Below are 7,925 nucleotides of genomic sequence, written 5' to 3' on the forward strand. Positions count from 1 at the left end.
ACAGTGCTTATTTACGTCGATGTAGGGCAATTTGTTAATCCGTTGCAATGGAAATATCTAGACGGAAGAATTTCATGAATTTGAATAATTACGCAGTACCTGCTGCATGCTATGAGGATTAGAACCAACACTTGCTGTCAGGCGGAAGCTCGGTGGTCTAATGGAGATGACGCCTGTCCGGAGATCAGGTCGTAGGTTCGAATCCTGCTCAAGATCAGCTTTCTCCCCGTCATTGGTAATGACTCTTTATGCCTAATCAGTTGATGCTTTGAAGCGAATGGTGAAAATATGTGTAAGCTTTCACTGGTAACTGTTGATCAGTAACCTTGAATACCTGAACTCTATTTGGGCCTGTTTTGTAGCCATGTGTATTTCCAATGTTGAAAGTAACTTCTGTACTCCAGCTGGGAAAATCTGGATGGGATCCATTTTTACTATACATCAAGTACATGTATGTAGATATATGGGATTTCTCCTTTGTCTGTAATGGTTGTCGGGTCATCATCCTTGTGAGAAGAGATCTGGTCACTCAATATCGTATTTACATTCACCACACTGTTTGTCCCCATTCTAGTTTAAACTTTCAGACAGGCCACACCACTTTAGTAATTTCTCTTCCTGTTATTGAAACTCCAGAAATATTTAGGATCTGTGGAGGTCTCTTGACTTTGGGTGTCACAGGGGGGCATTTCATGAAGCATTTGTCCGACAAAGTTGTCGGACAAATTTGATCTCAGCCAATCAAATGCAAGGATTTAAGTAGCTTGTAACAGTTTGTCAGAAAAATTTCCGACCAAACTGCTTCATGAAATGCCCCCAGCCATATCATGTTAGTAACTGAAGGCTAATTTAGGCCTACATGCAGTTTGTGAAGATTTTTCCTCTCCTTGTATCTCTTACCTCTTTATGTGCCATGGTGTAAGCCCCCTGTGTGCCACATAATTCTGTAAGGGCAACATAGTCATGGTTTGGAAAACATTCTGTTTTTAAGTCTAAGTAACTTTATATAGATTTCTGTTGCCCTGAACATATAATGAGCAAAGTTGTAGAGAAAATGACAAGCTTTGTTTGCTTTGATATAAATTGTACAACGAATGTATTACTTTTTTTTCCTCTCAAATGCCAGAAGCTACAATTTGCACACAAAACAGTGACAGAAACTGAGAAATTATTCACAAATCCAGTAGGGAACACCCCTGATCATCAATCACTACATAAACTGCAAGGTACATGTATATGTGACAGGAATGGAATCGCAAGAAATGCTTTCTTTGTACAATACTGTGGCATTTGGCTATTTATCGACCAGTTTGGGCGGGTTTGTGTGTTTGAGCAAAATATTCGAACTTGGCACACCTTCAGCTGAGATGGGCATGCGAACATGGCACATGGAGAGTTGAAGTTTTTGTTTGGGTAGGCTAAAGCGTGGGCTTGCCTGAAAGCATGTTAAAACAGCTTAAATACATCTCTGATGGAACATGCTGCTCAATTAATGAAAGTACATTGTAGTGATGTGTTGATATCTCTTCACATGTCAAAGACTGAATTTTCATTGATATTGATAAATTGCTGTACAGTTGGAAAGAGAGGCAATCTTTCTTCTTTCTTTCACATACAGATTTTCTCTTCACTGGTTTCCTTTTCTTTGTGGATATATCAGTGTCCATCTAGACTGCAGTTGTATCATGATCCCCTAATCCTGGCAGCAGATTACACCTGTTAATTAACAAGTATTGGGCGACTTGTGATAACAAATCAGTGGTATCCCCCCACCACTACTACAACCACAACCCAAGAAAAGTAACTGTCTAATATAAGTCTTTTCAATGGAGCCAATTTGAACATGGAGTGACCCGGTGCCTGTACAGACTTATTAATGTGCTATCATAATTATATGTTTTGGAAAAAAAAAAAATATGCATTCACATTTTGCATGGCATAGACCTGACTTTATTGAGAGGCATTATCAGTACTGACTGTTGACTCATGCATCAAACTTATAAAGGTACCGTAGGCATTTGAAATGGCAATACTGTACTTCACACACACCGAAGAGTGGTTAGCCTATGGCTTTAGCATTTCTCTCATAGCTGTGAATTGATGATGAATATTGCAAGGTGCAAGTAGATCTTGTGAAACAAGTTATGGTCAGCTTATTTTCATACTTAACTTCGTATTCTGCAACCACACCTCAGCCGGTTGCACAATATGTTTGTAAGACATGTACACTATAATTATATGTACAAAAGGTGTGTTTTTCAGTGACAAAATTACTTAATTGCAGCACACTGTAGATTTACATGTGTGTTTTGTCATAAAATAATGAAATTTTAATTCAGTCATATCTAGTCCTTCATTGCAATTAGTAGCCATCATTCTAATTTTGAAAAAACTTGGGATTGTTAACATGAAGACTGAACTGCTACAATGCAGAACTGTAAGAAAATTTTCAGTGACTATAAATTTGTACACTCTTTGGTAATTGTTTTCTGTGTGACTCATCTCATATGATTTCCAGAAAACTAGTACACTGTGCACACTTAATACCCAGGTGGTAGAAGAAAACTCAATGTATGGAGGTTAGAACCATAACATTTCCTGTGACTTATTTGCTGATAGCATTAGCAGTACACATAACTCATACATAGCATTGTATGTGATATTGGCCTACACATGTACGCTGCTACAAATAGTACACTTGTGCATAGCAACATCTTACATCATTGCTCAATCAGCTTCCATGCAGTACTGGAATTTTTTGCAAGTTGTACAAACTGAGCTACTGATTACCTGCAGGTAAGAAGTGACGGTTAACTTCATTTCATCAGGTTCAACAAGCAACTTTTTCTTGAATATTAGGAGCATGAGATTTGACTACGTACAGCTTTCAGTGTACTGCCGGGAGATGGCAAAACAACATACAATTGTAATCTTACTCCAAACCAAATCTTGAAATCAGAATGCACCCCGTTACTGAGATAAGAAGCCCCCCTACCAGTGGAAAATATTAAATAGAATTTTGTAGGCATAACAACATAAACGGTGTATTTGCTGGCCCCTTCTCATCACCTGTCCATTATGAATTTGGCAGAACAATGTAAAGTACTTGCAATACATTGTTTTGCCTTATACATGTTTATGCAGTAAAACGCTGTAGGCTGAACACACCCAACAGAACCATGAGTGGATTGTCGTTGTGGGACATAACATGACGGATTCTGTTTTGCTGTAGCAACAACTTGGCTATAGGTTAATGCAGTTGTAAAACAACATATGTTTTGATTAATGCAAATTATTCCAAAAATAAGGGACCTTGTGTAATCAGTTTGCATTCAACATTATTATTCATACTCTAAGGTAAAATATGAAAATGGAAGAAACAAAAACACAAAAAGCTGTTATGTTTGCAAAACTGTAAACTTGACTGTAAATGAGGTTGCAAATACACAACCTCATATGCTGTTTTGCCATCTCACGGCCGTAGACATTGTATAATACTGTAGATTTATCAATGCAGGGCATGACAGGATATAATGCAAATACACAATGTACATGTGTAGCTCTCTGATATCTAAACATCTTTCTTGGAGAAAAGAATTAAAAGTATATTTGTCAAAGGATATTTGCCTATCGAGTCCTTTAGTGATTACATTTGTACTTCACACATCCTGTACCGGTACTAGAAACCCAGGGCAGTAAAAGGACAAATACCCTCCCATCTTGTCATAGGATTAATATACAGTCAAACTCACCTGTATGTATCAACCTTGCATAGATCTATTGTTAAAGTCAAAATTCATGTAAGTCAAAGGATTCATTCAGTTCTCTTGGATTCATCCTAGGTGAGGTTGACTGTATATCAAACCACATGGCTTTCATTTATATTTCAATTAGCTTCAATGATCTTGGCTTGACATTTTGTCCCACCACCTTATCTAGAACGTAGGCTATCTACTACATGTACCATTGTATTATTTCTTTCCACATGTTACCCATATGCTTATCTGGGAATCAGTGAGTTACCTTCATCATTAACATTTCATCTATTAAAATAATTGTTTACATGTATTTAGTTTTATTCTTTCTACAAAATATTACATTCACCATATGTAGCTGAAATTACAACTGGAAATTAATATTAATTTGAAGCCAAAGTTCAATGACCTCTGACATTTGAGGATTTGTGTCCAAAGTCCTGTCCATCATCACCCTATGGCCCATGTAATGTGGTACTGTGCCAAATATCATGAAGACCGAAAGAAACTACATGTACACTGTACATGTAACTGCAGTTACAGGATCTGGTGTCATACACATTAACTGTACATTGACACCCCTGTCACCATTTGGGTAGGGGCACAACGATGTGGACTAAGATAATTTTTTTTTTTTTTTTTTAAGGGTCACTTCTTAGTTTAGGAAAGCTTTCAAATTTTACAAATGGAAAAGTTTCTGTGGTTGCATGCCTAATTGCCCAGTGATGAAAATGTCTTAGATACAAAAGTCCTATTCATGGATGGTGGAAAAGGTTTGTACAGAAAAGGGGATTTAAAGTAAAGACAAACCTTGCATGTAATGATGCAGGTAGTTATGAAATAACAATGACTCGCTTTACCAACTTGAGTCAGTTATTTAAATGCTTTATTTTATTGGTATCTTGAAATACACTGTATAACATGCAATAATGAATGAACAAATTAGATACAGTTGTTATAATCAACCACTAAACAAATAAACACAAAACACCCACAAGTATCAGCATTCAAAATTGAGGATTTAATAATGACTGGTTGTAAAACTGCCCTCCTGTCATTTGTTCTTCTTTTCAACTTACTGATGATACAACGTAACAGCAATACTGAGGAGGTGAAAAATATGCACATTAAAATACAATGTAAAGCAGTACATGACAGGGACTGTAACTCTAAACTCTGAGAAAATCTGCACTGAACTAATCTCTATAATACATGTATATAGCTTAGGATCACGTTACAGCTGCAAATTGTTTTTAGGGATATGTACTTCCAAATTCAGATGTGTACGTGTATATTAGTAGTGGTCATGTAGGGACATATTCGAAACATATGCCCGTTTTCATTTCTCAACAGCATAAGGTAACAATTTAAAATTCACCACTTAAATCACAGGGATACCCCCCCCCCCCTACACACACACACGAAACCAAAACAAATATTGCATCTATTCACGTACATACATGTGTCTGTGTGTTTACTTGTGTTTGTAAATGTGTCTATATAGGCCTACAATTTAAGCAGTGATGAACACAAGGACATTTACAAAGTAAAGGTGGAAAATCACATACGTTTGTAAACACATAATTGATGCAGTATACAGTGTACATTCATGAATGACATCTTCCTATGTCAGATCATGTGAGCCCCCCCCCCCCCCACCTTGCTGTTGAGATGCAAAGAGACATCTACAAAGATTTCAAAATGTGATCCATACCTTTTTTTAACCTGTATTGAATTTCAGAGCAAGGAGGGAAGGCTTAGCTTCTTTCCAAGTTTCCATCAATCACTCCTGAGCTGTCTTTCCGCTGGAGTGATTTCTCTGCCCCCAAAACACAATTGGAGTCGAGTCATGTTCACATGGATGTTTTGTTGCCTTATTGGCAAAATGTGATTGAAAAACACCTCCTCCGGACCATCATTTGAAACACGATTGGAATCAAGTTTCAAATTATACCCTCCGCGATTCCAGTTTGCATTCATGCGGCAAGAATGTCTAATTTTAAGCATGATTCTAGTGTTGCTTCACGACTACAGTGGACTCTCATTATAACAAAGTCCTCAAGAAACACGATTAGAATCAAGTTTCAAATACCCTCCGCGATTCCAGTTTGCATTCACGCGGCAAGAATGTCTAATTTTAAGCATGATTCTAGCGTTGCTTCACGACTGCAGTGGACTCTCATTATAACAAAGTCCTCGGGACCTGCAGTTTTCTTTTGTTTATATCGAAATTTTGTTATAAACGAACTAATAAACAATACAAATACAGAGTTGATAATGTTGCGGCCTGAATTTTTACTTTGTTGTAACCGGAATTTCATTATAACTGTGTTTGTTACATACATATAACGGGAGTGCACTGCATCATGTTTCAAAATCAAGCAATCTTGGTAGGTGCAGTGAAGCTAGGATAGTCTGTACTGTCAAGACAAATCAGTAAGCATACAGTAAACCTTGCATACATGTATGACCCCGTTTACGGTGAGTGAAAAGGCTGGGCTCGGCCGTGGACGAGCCCGGCCTTCATTTCACTGTAAACGTGCAAAAGGCCAAATGCAGTACTAAAATCGGCTGCGCTTTTGGCTAAGCTCTAGAGGTAGTCTTGGCCGCGGCTTGGCCGCGGCCGAGCCCAGCCTTTTCTCACTATAAACGCAAACTGGGCCAAATGCAGTACCAAATTGCAACCGGCGCGCTCCCAATAATAGTCATTTGTTTACAAGCAGAGTGCCACTATGACAAAATATAGAAAGGTTTGAATTAAGAGCCTGGCACTGAAAACTGACAAAATTGCGGGGCCGAGTATCGCAATTGAGGCCGGCTCGGCCCGGCCCTGCACTGTAAACGGGGTCTATGTTCACAGATACAGTGTATATTGATTAGCTGATGGGAAATGAACAATTGTTTTACTTCCCTGAAATCCTCAATGTAAGTCAACATTTTCAATGCAGCCTACATTGTATGTCGACATTTCTTGGCCCCAAGTTTGCTGCAATGCCATGTGATTGTGTGAAATGCATTCGCTGGTATATTGTGTTATCTTGTGTGTGTGTGTGTGTGTGTATCTCGGGCTGTTCAACATGCACTTTCGGGTCAGCTGCTACCTTAGAGTATAGTACAGTACAGTACATGTATAACCTTTTCCTTGCTTTTCCTGTTGGGTTGAAATAAAAAAAATGACACACAATATCGAAAATGTTTGTTGAGTGATGTATGACAATGAATTTATAAAGAGAAAAATGAAAGCACTGGACCTTTGGAGTTCACTCAAACTATACTGAATGCTGCTTCTGATGACGCCTTAAACGGAATCACTAGATTATTGTAACTAATTTATGAAAACAATGCTCAGTTGACATTCAACCTGCAAAACAATCTTGCAAATTTAATGCTTTTTTCTCACTCAGTCAAGTACGATTTATTTCACGAGTTCATAATTTTGCTCGAGATCGTATACACGTACTGATCTAAACAAGAAAATGTAACATTATTTGCACAATTATAGTTCTCTGCTGGTATTCATCAGCTTGAAAATCATTCATTTCTCAAGTTGACTTTAATAGAGTAAAAACAACAAATGACAAGTTGCAGTTTCTTTGAAACTAAAAAGAAAAAAAAAGTGATGTACATGTACATTCAGTTTTGTTTGTTATCTAAAAATATAAAAAAAAAATCATTGGTAATTACAATATGTACTTCATAAATCTCATATTCCCTGGCACAAAAAAATCTTTATGATTTTGCTTTTTCTTTTACATACTGTATCTTCAGTTAGAAAAATGTACTACATGTACAAGTATTCACATCAAACTGATGTAAAGTATCAATGAGCAATAGTAACTTTGGTAACTGAAGGGGGTTCCAGAAGATAAAATGACAACAAAATAAAGAAAGATTTGATAATACAGCTGTACATTTAGATAAGGAAGATACCAAGACAGTTTATAGATGAGGACACCATTGTGTTATCTCATTTGTAGAGCTGACAATGATTGATTTCACTCTTTCTCAAATAAGTGACAAACTTCAACATTCTCTGGCTTCCTCCCCCCCCCCCCCCCCCAATTACTTAAGCAACCAATAATGTTGTATTCAATGCCACTGTCCTTTTCTTTCTTTTATATACACTCAAAAATAAAACTGAGTTTTCCTTTAAAATGTCCAAACTGCAAA

This window comes from Diadema setosum, chromosome 8 (assembly GCF_964275005.1).
Source record: "Diadema setosum chromosome 8, eeDiaSeto1, whole genome shotgun sequence".
Classification (NCBI taxonomy): Eukaryota; Metazoa; Echinodermata; class Echinoidea; order Diadematoida; family Diadematidae; genus Diadema; species Diadema setosum.